At 42.4% G+C, this 17,598-nt stretch overlaps 1 long non-coding RNA gene across 12 annotated transcripts in view; it reads left to right on the forward strand.

The window, feature by feature from the left end:
* The first annotated feature begins 10,323 nt into the window (after positions 1 to 10,323).
* The window catches only part of LOC140649132 (uncharacterized), a 54,608-nt gene continuing 47,333 nt past the window's right edge, over positions 10,324 to 17,598 (forward strand). For 7 of the 12 annotated variants that reach the window (XR_012041493.1, XR_012041497.1, XR_012041500.1 and 4 more), the window contains exons 1-3: positions 10,324 to 10,442; positions 16,359 to 17,357; positions 17,477 to 17,584. This is a non-coding gene — a long non-coding RNA (uncharacterized lncRNA). The other 5 variants (XR_012041495.1, XR_012041503.1, XR_012041502.1 and 2 more) reach the window with 5 other exon arrangements.

Genomic DNA, 17,598 nt, shown 5'->3' on the forward strand with positions numbered 1-17,598 from the left:
AACCTGAGTTCACTGACCTTGGTATAGTGTAGCATGGGCTTTTCTGTTTACACAGGCCTTCCTGAGAAAGTGGAGGAGTTGGGTTATTGTATTGGTCTATAATGCTTCTGTAGGACTTGATAAGCACACTGCATCAGCTGACCTACAAAAGAATGTAATGTCCTCAACATATTAACATAGGATTTTAGAGATTGTTTGATTTTCAGGAAAATGGTTCCTCATGGTTCAGTTGCCAGCTTGGCCGGCTGTTTTTTCAGCAAGTGATGTGTGGTATGTGACCTGTGTAAATACATCTGTACAAGTGACGCAGACGGGGAAACTAGGATGTAACCTACAACAGCCAAGGTGGCTTCCTTATTGACCTGCGGATGTGTGTGGAATTTAGCAACTACTGGACCAGGTCTGAAAACCATCTTACAATGCTAATCTCTCTGGTGTCAGTGGGAAATTCTCTGTCAGACCGTTTTTTACATGGAGCCGAGAAAAGTGGATACTCCAAGAAACGTGCATTGTTAGGGAACATTTCTAAGTGGGGACATTTCTAAGATATTTTGATTTCCTGCAGGAGCTAATCGAGGAAACTTAGTTGTTTTAAACAGCAGTGGTCCCAGGTCTAGAGTTTATAACCATGTTGCTACAAATGTCTTGGTGATGAGTGGCTTTTAAGTAATAAGCATGAAGTTGTAAAAGTGGTAGGACTCACACTAACAGCAAGTGTTCCTGAGCATATTACTCCATTTATAACCCTTTTATTAAAGGGTTTTAAATAGAAATCAAGGTTAGGTTTTTACTGTACCTAGGTGTTTGTTTTAACCATTTTGGACAATGGGGTCTTTATGAAGACAGGGTCTATGAAGTTATTTGTGGTGCATTTCTTGTGAGGAAGTTACCCGTGATGGATCTTGTGGAAAAGTCTAACCTTAATAGCATGGTAGATCTGTATGATTATTTAAGATTCAATTATGACATGGGATGAAAAGACAGTTCATCAATTGCCTTTTTTTATTACCTAAGATTTGCATGGTATTTGAAAATCCTAAAACTGTCCTAACCAGTGTTCACCCTGTGAGTTAGGAACTTTCTAATACAAAAATTTCAGATGAGTTTTAAAAGCATATATGAAGTAGCCACATCTTTTCCTTTCTCCTTATGTCACTCACAAGATACAGAGGTTGAATTTCAAATTCCCCAGGAACAGTGTTCTTATTTTACCATCTTAAATTCAGTGAGACCTCGCCTAGGCCTTCACGTATCTTTTTTTTTCTTCATAAATGGCTTGCAAAGAGCGTCGGTAGAGTACATGACTTGGGAAGCGTGCTTTGTATTTCTTTTTTGCCGTCAAGCTGCCACAGGGGGGAGTAGAAGTTTGGAAAGGACTGTGCTGCCCAAGAAGCCACGGAGGCAAATGTTGTATTCCAGTGCGTGCCCTGGCCAGTCTCTTACGGGGAGAAGAATGGGCGCAAGAGAAGAGTGGATGTGCTAGGAATGAAAGGGTTGTTTGGAGGAAGGAGCTAGAGGGTTTCTGCAGCTGGGACAAGCTGAATGGTTCACTGCATTGCAAAACCACGCTGTTTTTCTTATTCATTCCAACCAGCTTTTCTGTCCAGATGTAAGGAGAATGTGACTGAATTGTTTTCCTGCCTCAGGAGGGAAGATGACAAGTGGGAGTGGTACAGTACTTGCAAAATCCCTGTTGTTCTGACGAAAGGCTTTTCCCACGTTAGGACTATTTGCTAATGAAGAAAAAATGCTAGGCAGAGGCAAGGCATCTTTGCAAGGCAGAGGACACAGTGAGGAAAGTTTTGCCGACTTAATAGAAAAGGGTTGTTCTTGTGGGACTGTTAGTGTCAGTGAAATCTGCTCTGTCTGCTTAACGCATGAGTAGCTGGACTCTCTGTGGGTCCTGCACAGCGAGGATGGGGAAGGGGGATGCGTTCCTCATGCCTTGGCCCCGTCTGCAGGGCTACTTTCTTGTCCCGTGTCTGACCACAGCTGCTCTTGCAGCGCGTGGTCTGCGGTAGCAGCGCAGCTGTCAGCCACGATCCTGCCCTGCCTGTTGTCCTGGTGCAGTTTTGAGGAGGAGGGATGTGGGCAGAGATGGGGATGTAGATGTGAGAGCGGAAGGAGCGGGCTGGGATTTTGGAGTAGTGCAGCATGACAAGAGGGTGGAAAGGGGCTTATCCCTCCTGTCAGCTTCCCACCCACGTGCCGGATTTGAGCCTGTACTCAGAGACAACCAGCTGTGGTGCTGAGTGGGAAAGGGTAAATAGGGCTGAAGAGAGAGGTGCACGTATGTGTTTGTGTGGGAAGGGTTGGGGGGAGGACACAGAAGGAAGTGGAGGAAATGGTGTATGAGGAGCGTGGTGTAAATGAACCAGCCAAAGATGAGGTGGGCTTGGCAGCTTCCTTCCCACCGCCTTCACAGCGTTTTACCACCGAGAAACAGTGTTCAGGTCTGTTCAACCACGGGCGAACTCATTTGCCAGAAGAAGACAGGAGATGTGTCTGCAGCGAAGTCTGGGTGTGCCTGATCTGAGCACCTTCGGATGCCAGTCTCCGTTTTCCCTTGCCCCGCTGCACTCGGGAACAGGCTGTCTTGAGGGACACGGTGGAGCGACTGCGTGTTTCATGCTTTTTGGGTTTGTGTTAGGGAGTTTTATCATTGGACAACCTAGTCAACAATCTTTGGGAAAGAATGAAGTAATTTTCAGGAACTACTTCATGATCAGGAAAGCAACTAAAAGGAGTGGATCAGGCACACTTTCTTTATAAAATTCTCCAGATCTGAGTGCACAGATCTGTAATGAGATAGAGTAAGTGAGGAAAAAGGCAGAATTAAAGGAGAAATGCAAAAATCACATTTATGTTTCTGTAACCTATCATGAGAAATAACAATTACTTGCTAAATGTGTTATTTTAGAATACAGAGGAAAGTATGGCAAGCAGGTCTTTGCTTTTGATGTTAAAGGTGAAAGTAGGATGGGAAGGAAAACAATTCTTTGTGTGAAATTTTTCTGTGTTTTTTGTATGTCTGTGATTCCTGGACTGTTGAACTATCATCAAAAGGAACCTGGGAGAAATCCACATTCTTTGTGTATAGTATATTGATCAATGCCTGTTCCACAACCTTGCGCCTAACATACACAAAAAAAAAAGAGAATTAATGGTCCGGTTTCCAAATAAGACATAAGGAATTTGTTTATGCTTTTGGGAGGTAATGTATCTAGGTTTGAATGGAACTATGTTAAGTATATTGAAAGTCTCAAGGAATGCAAGGCTGGTTTTGTTCAACAATAAACATCTAAGATCACAAGAAGATTTATACATTTGGCAAACTTGTGCCTAAACCTCACATTTCTTGTTTTTTTTAGGGATGGTTGTTACAAATTCAGGGAGTTAACTGGAGATAAAAATGCAAACAGAAAAAGATAAAATTAAATCAATTCAGAGCAATTTCAAAATTTTCCCTTAGTTCCAATCATGCATGAGTTATATAAGGAATTAAAGTCAGAAACATACTGAAGGTTGTACTGCAGTTTATTGCACTTACCTGGTCTCTTGCAGTAATAAAAACCTGGAGAACACTGACCTGAGTCGGTGTCACAGTGTCATATAAATAACTTTTAAAGATACCTACACTTCTGTCCCACTCTCCCTAAAGCACTTTCAGCTTGGTTTGTCAAAGCTTTTTTCCTAGAACATGCGCTGAGGAAATTGGCAATGAAGTGTGTGTATGTAAAAGAAGAGAATAAAAAGGCAGGCACCTAACAGTGTAAAAACCTAGACCCTGGTTAGGGTGCTTTTGCAAAGTACAGTGTCAAGACACTCATTCTGGACATGGTGTGTGTTTCGTAACATTTAAAGAATCAATATGTGTACAAAGACAAAACCAAGAGCAAACCCAGCATTACATGGTTTGTAATTCCAGAACCCTTTCTATGGCTTTTTCATTTTCATCACTTTATTCTTTTCAGGGGGAAAAAAAAAAAGATTTTGAAGTTTGAGGGAAATTACAGCAATCCTTTTTGAGGGTTTAAGACATCCAACGCTTTGACTAGATGTGTTAGCCCTTGTATTTCTACTCTTCATCATGGTTTAGGATGAATGGACAGCATAGTTACTGTAGTGTAATTGAATCATTCTTTTAGCCAAAAAGCTATAGATGTGTGTTTCTGGTGCTAGAGGTCACAGGTGCATTCCAGCAGAGGCTTCATTTTACATTATGTCCAGAGCTGATTCGTAATGCACTTTTGACATTTGAAAAAGGTTATTTCATTATGATATAATTCCAGCAAGAAAACCACACATCAAGCCAAATCAGTTGATGAATGGATGAGGTGTCTAATTTTTGTTTCTTGAAGGCCATCAGAGCGAATCCTGCCAAAATTATGTTTTTGCTCAAAATTCCTTCATTTTTCCTCCTTTTCCTGCAGACCAACACAGAGCAGTACATTCTCATCACTTAATTATAAAAAAAAATTAATATGCAACAAAAAAAAGCCAAGGTAACAAGAAGTTCTGTCCCACAGATATTTACCAAGAAAGCCAAGCAGGAAAATAGTTGCAGGGCTTAGAGCATGTTTGATAGACCTAGACTAAGTGAACCAATGCCTTAGGGTTTTGAGGAGAACTAAGATGGGAATAACAGGGAAAGTGGAGAGAAAAAAACTCCAAAGGTTAAGACAGTAGAGCATCCATAATTTGTGTGATACGGGGCCACAGTATCGATGCCAGGAGACTTCTGGTGAAAATAGACCCAAGGTATGTGATCCTGTTGCTTAATGACTGCTCTTGCTTGGAAGGAAGTTTTGAACCAGTAAGTAAACGTAGGGGCTGAGATAATTGTTAAGCATAATACAATGCCCAGCTATAGATAGCTTCAGCCGAGGGACCATAGGACAGTGGTGACACTGCCTGACCAGCTGTAACATGTCATCACCAGAGCACGAGGGGTAAAACTTTCTTCCCTGTCCACCTCTGCCCTTTGCACCTTGCCAAGTATTCACTTACTTTTGCATCATTTGTGTATCAAATCCCTGTTCATTTTGGAAGCTTTCTCCTTTTCCTGGACATTATTTTCCCATTCCTACAGCAGCCTGAGTCTCAGTGCCTTTTTGCCACCTTTCCTCGTTTTCCTTGGGTCTTAAGTGAATTGCCTCCTCTGAAGCACAGAGGTAAAGCTAGCTGTTGCTCCTCACTGCCTTCAGCTCGGGTTCCCACGAACCTCCTTTTCTATCTTCAGAGCAATGCTCCCCTCTTCGGTAGGTGGCTCCTTGATCTGCTTCTCAGTATGAGCTGGTAGTTAAGACTACCTTTGCTAGCTTAGGCGAGACATTTTTACGGGACAGTGTATAGGTGAGTGTGGGAGGCTTTTTGGTAGGCCATCGAGGGGTCTTACAGATTTGTTCAGCCTGTACAGTAGCTTGGATGATGTTATTAAAACATCTCTGCTTTCCAAGCTGGAAAGGTCACTGTGTTTCTTTAGAATATTTTTGGAGATGTTTCTGTGGTTTGTCAGATCTAAAAAAAAACTATGATCAACACACTTAAAAATTATGACAAGATTTTTTTTTTTCAAGAGTATATAAGGCAGTCAGATACTTGTTTTCCTCTTAGGCAACCAGTCATAACTACAGACAGGCTATGAAAATCCCCTTCAGGTCTCTGGGACTTTTTTTTTGGTGTGTGTTTAAAGTTGGGGGCATCTGCCTGCCTATGTATTCATCTGTCTTACGCAGTTTATACAGCCTATCATTTTCTCAACTGAGAAAAAGCGTCACCAGGAACATTTGTAGTCTTTTCTCCTTAAATTTCTAGGGCAACTGGGAAGCTCTAATTGAAGTTTGTTTTCATTAGAAAGGGGCATCCTGATGAAATAGACCCTGTGCATTGCTTGCATTAATTTTCAGCAAAATGAAGCTTAGAAAAAACTTGGATTTTTTTTTGTTTTTAAACATGTCAATGTTCTGGTTTGATTTTGGAAGGGAGAAACATTGGAGGAGTTTATTTTGAAATTCACTTTGTGTCAATGACCTACTGGTCTTGATTGGCCTGAACAACACTTTTAAAGTTTTCACTTAGAGGGACTTTTTTTCATGTCTGTCACTGTAAATGGGGCTGAGGAGACGTTTGGAAACCCAGTATTTTCAAGGAGCATTTTCTGGCCCACATCAGGGAACACTTAAAAAATATTCTATGATTCATTTAGAGTCATTAAAACCTATTATGTAAAAGCAAATTTGGTGATGCTGTTTTACTGTTTTCTATCGCTGTAGTTGTTCCTAAAACAAATCCCATTTTTGTGAATGTCTGCAGTACAGAGCCTGCCTTGGATTGGGTAGTTCAAAGGCTCAGTGTTGGATAACAGGCCAGGGAGTCCAACAGGTAGGGATCTATCACTGATGACCTCTTTGGAGACCTTCAGCCATCATTCTGCATCTTCTGTGCTTTTACTTGAGTCCTGTGCTTGAGTACACATTATAGTTGGGAGTGTTGGCTAAAGCTTTGCTACTTGTAAAGGAACAGTAGCTGTATGTCATATGTTTTCATTGCTGGAGTTGCAGGGGGAGTTTCTGAGACACAGAGCGGGAGGGATCGAGCCTAGTGAGAGCTCCTGCGGAGACCTGACGGTACTAAATCATTCTCTGATGGCACTCGCACGTGAGGGCCTTACCTTCCCTCGCAGCTGCTTCGTGACCATTTTGTGTTTATCAAGTTGCATCTAAGTGTCCCTACAGAAAGGATCTAACACTGAACAGCTCTCCAAGGTAGTCGTAGTTGGGTTTCTGCCCTAACCCCTCAAGCACCTCCCAGAAGGGTGACATGCCAGGGATGTTTTCAGAGGGCTGAAGTGTGGGCTGCGTTGCTGGTGCCTTCAGGTCTGAGAGCTGGTGCAGGTTATTCCTTCAGGGGTTTTCCTGCCTTTCCGAGCAAAGGGCAGTATCATTCAGCACTTGTCAGTGTTACCAGCAGTTGCTCTTTCAGACTCACTGCTTTGCAGATTGGCGTGGGGGAAGAGCTGATGTGGGAACCTTATCTACCTGATCTACCACCTCCCAAGTGCACAGATTAGAAAAGTCATCCTTGCATTTAAAAAAAGAAGAGGAAGCGGTGTGACCTCTCTTTCTGTGCACCGATTTAAATCCCATCCTATTTTAAACTCCATCTTCGTCAGTGAGTCTTATCTAACACTGGCAGAAAAACAGAGGATGTTGCTTCTCATCAGGACAGAGCCTGCATTTAGCTTTCTTTCAAGTGGCGCAATAAAATATGGGAATAGGCTTCAGCTTCCCATGTTTTAATTCTTCTTTTTTAATCCCTGTTTTCATTTTCGAAACTATTTGGATCCAAGAAGACATTTTTTCTCTTTCCACTTCTGATTTGTTTGTTGGAGCACTGCCTGCTCACCCTATTTGGATGTCAAGAGACTCTCTATTTTTCCATTTCTGGAATAGTAATTCACGACTCAGTGTTTCTTGTGCAAACCCTCAGAATTTACAGTGTGTTTATTGGTCTCTCACCAACTGCAGTTTCTCTCTTGTAATATTTTGTTTCAAAGTTTCTCTCAGATACTGTTATATAGATTTCGTTCACAAAATAGTTCTGTTGTAAGCCTAGGAGTTTAAGTGACTGTCTTCCTAAAGGATCTAACTAGTTAGCTAATTAAAATGTAAGGCATTTATATAATTTGTTGAATTGATGGGGTAATACATTTTTAATAGTAAACTAGTGTGCAAAGGGTACCAGTTGTGCAGAGTGTTGCAGGAATGCACAGTAAAACACAGCCTCTGCATTGAAGAGACCACACTCGGGTCCTGATTTTGCCAATTGTGCCGCACAGATTAAGAGCATGTTTGTATAAAAGAGCTTGTAAAATCTGGTAAAATAGGGGAGAACCAATAAGCCAGGATGGGTATTTCCCGAGAGTGCAGGTAAGGTGGTTTGACTTTAGGCAGTGTTGCAGTTGAAAGGAGAGTGGAGGTTAAGTGCAAGACCATAGTACCCAGAGCATGGAGACTGGAAAGGGGCTGAGCATTATGAAGAAGGATGAGTGAGGAAGAAGAGGTGTGTGGCATAAACTGGAGCAGAAATGGCAAGAAAGGAAAACGCTGAGGGGAAGATCAACAAACTGCAAAGCAGAAAAACATATGGAGGGATGACTGAAAGAGTAGCCCGTGGCGGGTTTTGTACCAGGGCCCATTGCTCTTCTGCCCAACGCCTAGTTAGCTTGGTACAGGGAAACGTTAATGGACTTTACAATTGACTCTTTTCATTTTTACAGCTATGGAAGTTGAAGTGTGGAAGGAAACTGTAGAAGCAAATAGGAAGCTGGGATGTGCTACCATGTATGTGAGAGTGGCCTGGGCCACTGCACAGTGCCATGACATAGGAGCAGTGGATGGGAACCAGTATTCTCAGTCCATAAGGTGAAATACCTGCCAAATAGGACTTGCCCTATGACTGCATTTCTCATTTTACTTCCTCTCTGTCTTCCATTCAAGTGTACAGCTTTGGGGTAGGCACTTTTGGGGGGCTGGCTCAAAAAGCAAAACTGTGTCTATCCTTTAGTTTGAGTGCTACCCTTTAAGCCTAATGAACTGGTTTGTTAAATTAGTATAATAGTCGTGCTTTAGACATAGCCTAGGCATGAAATGATTCTTTGCTGAAAACCAGGACTGTTTGGGAATCTTTCTTTTTCTGCTGTGGTCCTCGCTGGGTTTTGTCCAGGATGTCCTTGGAAATGTGAGCTCCAGATATATCATGAGATGGCCTGTGTTATGTGGCAGCTGCATGTTTCAGAAGAAAATGCTGGAGGAGGTGGCTGAATGTGCATGCAGACTTCTGGATGCTCATCAGCACTGATTCCAAACTTCCTTTTCAGTTGCTGACCACTGATTAGCACTGTAAAGCGGCACAAACAAGATAGCTAGCTTTAACCACTAAAAATGCTCCCTCTTCTGCTCTCATGGTCTCTCTAGACTAGAATTTTGTGAACAGCCAGATGCAGTTTTGCTTCCAGAGATCTCACAATCCAGATTTTGGTCCCAACTAGCTATTTCAGGCCAATTTAGACTCTACTGAAAGATGGATTTATAAGGAAAATGTTGACAGATCTTGGCCTTTTGTATCACTGGTGGGAGCCACGATAATAATAATGATTTCCTTTAATAGTCTTCCATCAAATGTTCAAAGCGGTAGTTTTTCCTTTGGTGCAAACATCAAAAATGTGGACAATTTTGTTTTCCTAAACTTGGACAACATCTATGTTTCCACCATTTCTGTGGGAATGCAGTACACCCTTTCCCAATTTTATTAAAAACCACCTTTTTGGCTAAAGAGTGTGCCATTGCAAGCACTTTCATTCTGTCTCATATATCTTGTTCTAAGAAGTTGGAATCTGCCTACTTTGTTTCTCCAGGACTTTCTTAACTGCGAGGAGCATAGATGAGAATTGTGTTTTTCCTCTCAGAATGCCTTCAAGTTGTTTGCCTTCCTGATCTAGACATCTTAAGTGCTTCCAAGGAGTTAAATGACTCTCCAGTGACAGTAATGTTTTACTGATACTTATGTTGCTGGTTGGCCCAAACCAGAATCAATTTTAGAGATGATTGTAGTGAGCTCTGACATCTGGAAAAAGTTATACTGAAGCCTGGCTGCAGTTTAGTTCTTTACCTTATGGGACAAGCATCTTGCATTTGATCTGGGTTGGAAATCTCGAAATCGGCTTTGGATGTGCATGTGGCAAGAAGGATATAAGAGAAAATGCAGGAGGATCTCACTGTTTCCATTATTGTATTTTTTGAATTCTGCCCAGTTGGAAGGAAGGCACCCATCTAATGTCAGTGCAAAGGCTGAGAAGGCTTGTCAGTGCAAGGTAAAAGTTACATCTTAAAATGTGTATCCATGTCCTATAGGCAAACAATTTGTTCATAAAGCAGTCTTCAATGCCTGACAGGAAGACTGAGGAAAGATTTGTGCTGGCTCATGGTATCCCACGCACAGCAAGAAAGTGCTTTCCAAAGAAGGAACTAGCTTTTCTCTGAGCAAGAGAAGGGTAAAAGTTACTTATGCTCCTCTCAGTTTTGCTTAAGAGTTTGTAAAAAGCATTGGCCTTGCTTACATGCCTCTCATCACGAATGGAAATAGGCAGGCCATCTGAGGGAGTGGTCTTATTTACATGGAAACTGTTTTACGTAAGAAGAGGAGGCTGGTCCAGCAAAGGTGTGGTTTTATTTACATCCATGCTCTTCCCTTATGATTGGAGGCTGTTTGGAAGGTGTGGTCTCATTTACATCCCGCCTAGACTGCCTTTGGCTCATCTGGATTCAACCCTTGCCTGTGGCTGGAAAAGGAAGAAACTGCTGCAAGCAGAATAAAAACGACTGTGTGAAAAAACACGAGTGTTTTCCACCTCTGTTTCTTCAGTGTATGCATTCCTGCTGGTATGTACCTGAAAAGGGAAGGCCACGTTCCTGGGGAGAGGGTTTTGGGTCTGTGTAGGTATGTGTGTGTATGTTCGTGTGTGTGTATGTATTTGTAATGCCAAGGTGAACATACCAGGTTTTGTGCTACCCTGGGTGTTGGAGGGTGCTAGAGCTCTTTCTGAAGAAAGGTCAGAAAAGCAAGTTCTTATTCATGGCAAATGGCTCCTTTTTGTTTTTCCTTTTTCTTTTCTTTTTTTTTTTTTTTTTTTTGTTTTTAAGGTGCGTATACAACGTTTCAAAGGTGCTACTGACAGCTGTGGAAGAAGGCCTGTCTTTAGTGTGTGTGTGCGTGTGACATTTCATGTAGTCCCTTACATCAAAGTGAAGCCAGCGTAAACATGGTAGCAGCATTTGACACAATCTCTGAACGGGGATAGAAGACTACAGCACAGAATATGCAGGGCAGTCAGGAATTGGCTACACTACATGCAGTTGCCATGCAATGGTCTGTCCCTTCCTCAACATGTATATAATGTATAGTCAACTGTAGGGGCTACTGTACCTTATAGTCAGGAGGCAATTCAGCTGTTAGTGGCCCCTATCTGCATTAACTTTCGGATGCAGATACATTTTTAGCAGAAAGTGGACTGTGAGAACTCCTTGCATGTGGATTGCGAAGCATCCAGGAAGCCTTCAAGCCGCTGTTGACTTGGTTGGATTGAATTTACTTTGATTACTCTATTCCTTCCCTATTTTCCTTCTTCCAGCCATGGCTGATCAGGCACCATCTTGGTGAATTCCAGGCAATAAGAAAGGCAGAAGGCAGAAGAGATAGTTTGCTGATTTTTTTTTTTTTTTTTCTAAAAAGGAAATTAAAGTATCTTGAATCTACAACAGCTTGACGATTGGTCCAGACACACGTACATGAGCATCAGTGTTATTTTCACTGAGAGCGGAGCTATGATGTTGCTTTGGTTGTGGGTGGGAATTGAACAGGGAGTCCCTTCGACATGAAGTTCTGATTTGTGACTGTGTCCAGAAGCACTGAACGCTGAAGGAGCTGCCACCAACGTGCTGGGACTGGCTGCCCCTGCCATGGCTGGGATTACTTTGCTGCGACATGCTGTTGCTCAGCACAAGAACAAGGCAGTTCCAAGAAGATAGCCTTGTGTGGGGATGTGCAGGTCACAATCCATTTCTCTAATTATTCTCACTGCTGCCTCTGCTGTGTCTTATTATACTTTTGTAACTCATGGTAAACATCTGGGCATGACAGCCTAAAGATACTAACATTTTCAAGTTAGAGTCAGGACTCTCTTTCAACTTCAGATACCTCTGAATGCCTTTATAGACACCTGGCAATGAGCCATTTCTCCTTTGCCCGCAAAAACTTGGTGAAACTGGATGTCTAGCTATCTACCACACTCTGGTTTAGGAGATGAAAGTGAATAAAATATTTCCTCTCTTTTCTGTAACCAAGGCAAGCTGAGGTGCACAAAAATAATTGCATGCCAGTCCACCGCAGGAGGAAAAGTGTCTGGCATTGTGTCCTTGGATTGCAGACAGGCAGGAGAGCCAGAAAGTTTGTTGTCAGGATCCCTTGCACGTACTCTGGGGCTGAGCTGAAATTTTTAAGTTACACATACGTATTGCACAACTTCTGAAGACAGGCCCTCCAGATGATGTAAACCAAGTGAGTGATACATGCTAAGGACACCAATGTAAATTTACCTTTTTACACCCGAGGACCCAACTGGTCTAAACTGGCATTGCAGAAGCTGTGTAAGTTAGCCTGGACTGTGTGCTGTGCTGTTCTGCTTCTCCAGAGCCAAAGTAGGGTGTTTAAATAAGGCTTGTGAATCTCTACACTGCCCTGCATTCATGTCTGAGACTGCACTAAGAGACATATGCCTCATTTTTAAAATTGGCATAGGTTCCAAAACACAAGGGTGCTTTATAAAATTTTCTGGCTTCCTGATCTTCCTCTCCTCCTTGAACTTTCTTCCTCAGGCTTAGCTTCCCTCCTTCATCCCCAGCATTGCGCCTGAGCAAACACTCTGGTTACATCTACGTGGGCAAGTGAAGGTGTCTGCCCCCAATGGCAGCTCTCTGGTGAACATCAAGCAGCTGTTCGCCATGTCCTGAAGGACGTGACGGCCCTTTTGCTGGCATGCGTGCACCAAAATAGATTGTTTCTCCTGTCAGAGGAAAAGATGGCAAGCTTATAACTTAAGGAAAAGGGATCTAAGGGAGATAAGAGTGCAAGAGACATTACTGCAGTTCTATATTTGGAATCGGTTACGTATGTGTGTGGTAACCCAAATGATGGGTGGACTGCACTTTCCCATTACCATAATTACATTTCCTTTCATAGCTAGGGTTGGGGACGCATCCAGACATTGCAGAACACATCAGTAGATTTAGTGTGGCTTACTCAGTCTCCATTTATCAGACTATGTCCCAATTATGTTACATTTAGGAAACAGAATAATTTTCTGGTTATAGCACACGGAATTTGTGGCATTCTAATCCTAGTCATCCTGCTGTATGACCTTGGAGAAGTTGTTTTACTTCTCTTTGATGGTAAAAAATTAACTCGCCCCATGGATGGATTTTAATACCGTGCCAAGTTTAAAAAAAATCTGAAGCTAAAGTTAGCCTTCTAAATCCATATTTAGGGGCTAAATGGGGCGACTTGTTTTCCACAATCCTGAGCACCCAGTAACTGTCTCCCACTGAGGCCAGGTAGAGATTTTGGGTGTTCAGCAGCCTGAAACATGAAGCAAAAGAAGAGTGAAAGCAGCCGCTTGTGTGCACCTGAAGAGGAGCTCACTGATGTGGTGTGGTGAGACAGGGACAGCAGTCTGTCTTTCCTGGGTGGTTGTCACAGTCACAGCGGTGGGGAGATGTGGGAGGGATTAATATCACTAATTTTACTGTCTAAAAGTGGGACGTCTGCCTTAGGCTGGTTGTTCAAGATCTCTTTAGCAGACTCCTCAGTTCAGTGGATCCAGAGCAACTCTCAGAAGGGACAGATGAGCATCCCCCGACGTGTCATCCTGCCCACCTATCTGGATGTGGGATGAGTTATCCTCCGGAGACACTCAGCTCTGTCCACAGAGTAAAGTGCTTCATAAATGCTTAGACAGCTTGCTCAGGCTCTGCTGATTGTAAAGTCAGTGGGTGACCTACGGTGCGTTAGGTAAGTCCAAGAGTGTGGCAGAGCTGCTCATAGCTGCGGAGAACAGTGAAACCCCATCACAGGCCTGAGGGGTTTGGTTGTGAAAGCTATGAACAAGTGAAAGCAGGGAGAAATAGTTGAGTCTTGCAAGGAAAAGGAAATATAAACTTGACTGTAGTCATTGAAAACCTATTCCGTATTGATGGCATGGTTTGTTTCCACTGGAGAGCTTTGTTCTTCTGGGCAGTGTTTGAGGAGGAAGATTAATTTTCCCACGGGAGAAACAAGCTTTGAATAAGTCAGCTAAAATGGATTGTTCTTATGTGCACCACACATCTATAGGAGAAACAGAAGACGTTTACATGCTCCCTGAGGAGGAACCATGACAAGCAGACAATTAACCAATTCCCCTGGATCCCCAGATTTAAAGAACCACGTAATGGCTTAATTGAGTTGAGTTGCTGAGAGTGCGGCACTGCGCTGAGATTCGTGCTGTGAAGTGCGCGATTCCCAGAGGCATCCATCAGGTTTTAAAGAATTGACTTTCCATGCTAATTGACCCAGATGTGCTTGATTTTACCTCACAATCTCCACTTCATTCAATTACTGTTAAAGAGAAGGGAATGAGAAAAAAGGGCTCCATTTGTCTCATGTACTATATTAAAAGGAAGCTTTCCTAAAGCAACATTTTGTAGTGCTGAACAAATTGTTCAACTTGAACTGGAGCAGCATTTATTCCACCTTTTTTTTTTTATTTCCCAAATGACCGAGCACGTATTTTGTAAGGACTAGAGAACATTCGTTAAGCCACTCTGCTTGGCAAAGGAAGCGTAGGCATCGTCACCAGAAGAAGGAGGGCGGTACAGATGGATGGACGGTGTCTGACCTGTCTGACCAGGCAGGGCTGAGCAGCACAGCGTGAGGGCTGAGCGCTCCTTTGGGGCTTGGTGGAGCGCTGGCCCGCCCGAACGATCGATAAATGAAGAAAAAATCAGCTTAACTATTTTTCTCTTCAAGAAGGCAAGGAGCCAAGTTTGAGGACTAGGCTTTGCGATGTGAATTAGCAGCTGAACTCTTCCATGTACAAGGCCAGTAGGCACCTCATTTTGGCAAGCTATAGTCACCTTTTATGTGTGTGTAAACATCCCTGGAGCACACAGAGCAATTAGTGTAAGACTGAGGTTCCCAGTGCGTTCTGTGTGTGTGCAGAACCCGGGGTTTTGTTCCTTGTCAGTTCACAAGCCTTAATTCGTTTACAAATCAAGTATCTTTGTGCAGTAGGGACTGAGTCCACCTCTCTAGCTACATTCCTGGAATATCACTGGAGGCTTTCTTTGGTAAGGAAGCTGCTCTCTACCTGGTTAATGATTTCAAGCTTACCTCAAATAGCGCCAGCAAGAGGCATGTCGAGGAGCTTCTGTATATTCATATTTAAACAGGCTGTGTACCAGTGGAATTAGTGGAGTTCGTCTGAGTTTGCATGGTCATTAGGGGAGCTGAATTTAGCCCCTGATGCTTGTGATAAGCCATGTTTTGTACCAGCCAGTCAAGTTATGGAGCTCTGCTGTGACGTGAAGGTGTTCAAGGAGTTTACTTCTTTGTTGAGAGTTGTATGCCATATATGGTCAGTTGTGGGGTTTTGTGCTGCTGTTTTCTTTTTTTCCTTAAGAAGGCTCTCCTCCAAACTGCTGAATCATACTGCAGCCATAGACCTGGTGATTTTTCAGAATTTGAATCATAGTTGAGCTCTCTGGATATCGAGCTGTGAAGCCACACGTGGGCTCAGCAGTTTGGCAACCACTGAGTACAGCTTTGGCAGTATCAGATTCACAGTCCAGATGTTGGATGGTTCAGCCACAGCATACGGCATGTTAGAATAGAGCAACAACATGACTGAAAATTGCTGTTTACTCTTCTTAATTTAAATACCACGGTCTGTACTGTTCTTGATGATTTAGCCTGGATATTAAGAACCAGACTGCTTTAGATGTGTATCCCATCCTAGAAGAAAGTCTCACGTAACAACCCTACATGCAGTGAGAAACCTCTTTTCGAGGTTTTGCTCTTGTATTCTTCCTGCCAAGGTCCCCTGTGAGAAGTTGTCCCTTTTAGACCCACTTTGGAAGTCAGTTATAGATATATTCAGGATTAACAAAAAGCATCATGATCCTGTGGAATCAAAAATAAGGAAGTCAGGGCAGTACCTGAGATTTTTAAATGTAATACGATAATGTTTTTTCTTAATGTTCTGCTTTGTGCTTACAAGCTGCAGTGATTAATGCCTTCGCAATAATTAGGAAAGATAGAAACAATCTCCATTAAAGCAGGATTCTTCTTCAAAGCTGTGCTTCTGCAGACTCAGTCACTTGAGCTTTTTCCTGCATGTCCTTCATTTTAAATAGTATTCTGTATTTCAATGGTGTGTTTTGAACTTGCTAAAGTTTTGTGCACGTGATACAAGAAACTGAGGAGAGTCTCAACAATTCAATCCCTCTATCAATATTTCTTTAGGAGTACAATACTTGGTCTGTGAAAACAGCTACTGTTGTGTTGCAGGGCATTTAAAAGAAAGATCTTTATTTTTTCATAGTGAACACTAACTCTGGAAAGGAATAAAAAATGAATCACCTAGGCCAAATTACTTTCTTATGTCTGCAGAAAACACACTGACAAAACTTTGGGGGTTTTTTTTGAGAATGACTGTGAGACATATAGTAGCAAATTGTTCATTGATTTGATCTAATTTATTTCAGCTAAATCCTAAACTTGAGACCTAGACAGAAATGAAAATAAGGAACATACATAAAAAGCACTTACAAAATGCAAGAAAGTTCCTGTGAAAATGTGAATATTGAAGGTTCATCCCTCAGAGAGGACCGATGATTCCCCTGTGCCTGTTGTGGTAAAAACTGCACCTTGAAGGTAATATATCTGACAGTTTTCTTCCCTGGCTAACCAGTTTTGCGAGAAGAAGTAGCACTGGAGCTGAGGAGGACTTGTGCTGGAGCAGGAGATACCACATAGGTGAGCAGGAGGCAACTTCTGTGTGCCAGTCTCAGTGCTGAGCAGATGGACAGGAAGCTCACAGGGGAATATTGTCCCAAAAGGAAGAAGGGATTTAGAGACAGGGAGAAGGGGTGTTGGAAGAAAAAGGGCTTCTTGGGGTCCATGACATAGAAAAGAGAATAGTTCTGTTGTCTTGGCATGGAAGAAGACTCTTGAAGAGAAAACGAGAAGAGCAGCAGAAAAATATAAAGGCACCAAGACAACTTTTTGTTTGCCTTGTTTTGTATTTCAGCAGCTGGGGTAAAGCTGAGTTCCTCAGAGGACAACATTAACTGAGCAAAGCAGCACAGGCCCTCGAAACAGAACGATACGGCTGGAAGGAGAAAAAGACCCAGGCAAAGAATATCATTAGATAGTTCAATGATAGCAAATTGAACTGGCCACAGAACCTGGAAATTTTACAATATATTTTTTCCGAGGAATAGATATGTGTAGTGTTTATCTAAATAGAAAGTAGTAAGTTTTTGCACTGTGCTATGTAACTTCCATTTTTCCATTACAATCAGCTACTTGAATGCTCACTTATTGAGAAGAGCAGAAAGGGTTTGACTAGAGCTTTCGATGAACACTTTATTATAAGAAATGAGAGCTAAAAGGAGGAACTATGAAAATTCGTACCAGTGAAGGCCTTGCCTCGCAGATTCATGAAGGTTCTTCAATCTTCAGGTGGGAGAAAGCTAGTTCAGGTAAGATGTGTAAGTTCAAGTCAGAAAATTCCATCCTTAGTGGGTCTAACTGTCAAAACTATCAAAGCAGCTTTTGTGATGTGTATTAATTATTATTTATGTCCTATCATCCTATACAGGAGTCCAACAAAGAATGAATAAAATCCCTGAAGATCAGCTCAGTAGTTGAGTCGTACATTATTGTGGTCCTGTTTCTGACAGAAGAAGGTCAGGTCAGAGATTGACTGGTATGTTGGCAGTT

Source organism: Ciconia boyciana, chromosome 3 (genome assembly GCF_034638445.1).
Source record: "Ciconia boyciana chromosome 3, ASM3463844v1, whole genome shotgun sequence".
NCBI lineage: Eukaryota > Metazoa > Chordata > Aves > Ciconiiformes > Ciconiidae > Ciconia > Ciconia boyciana.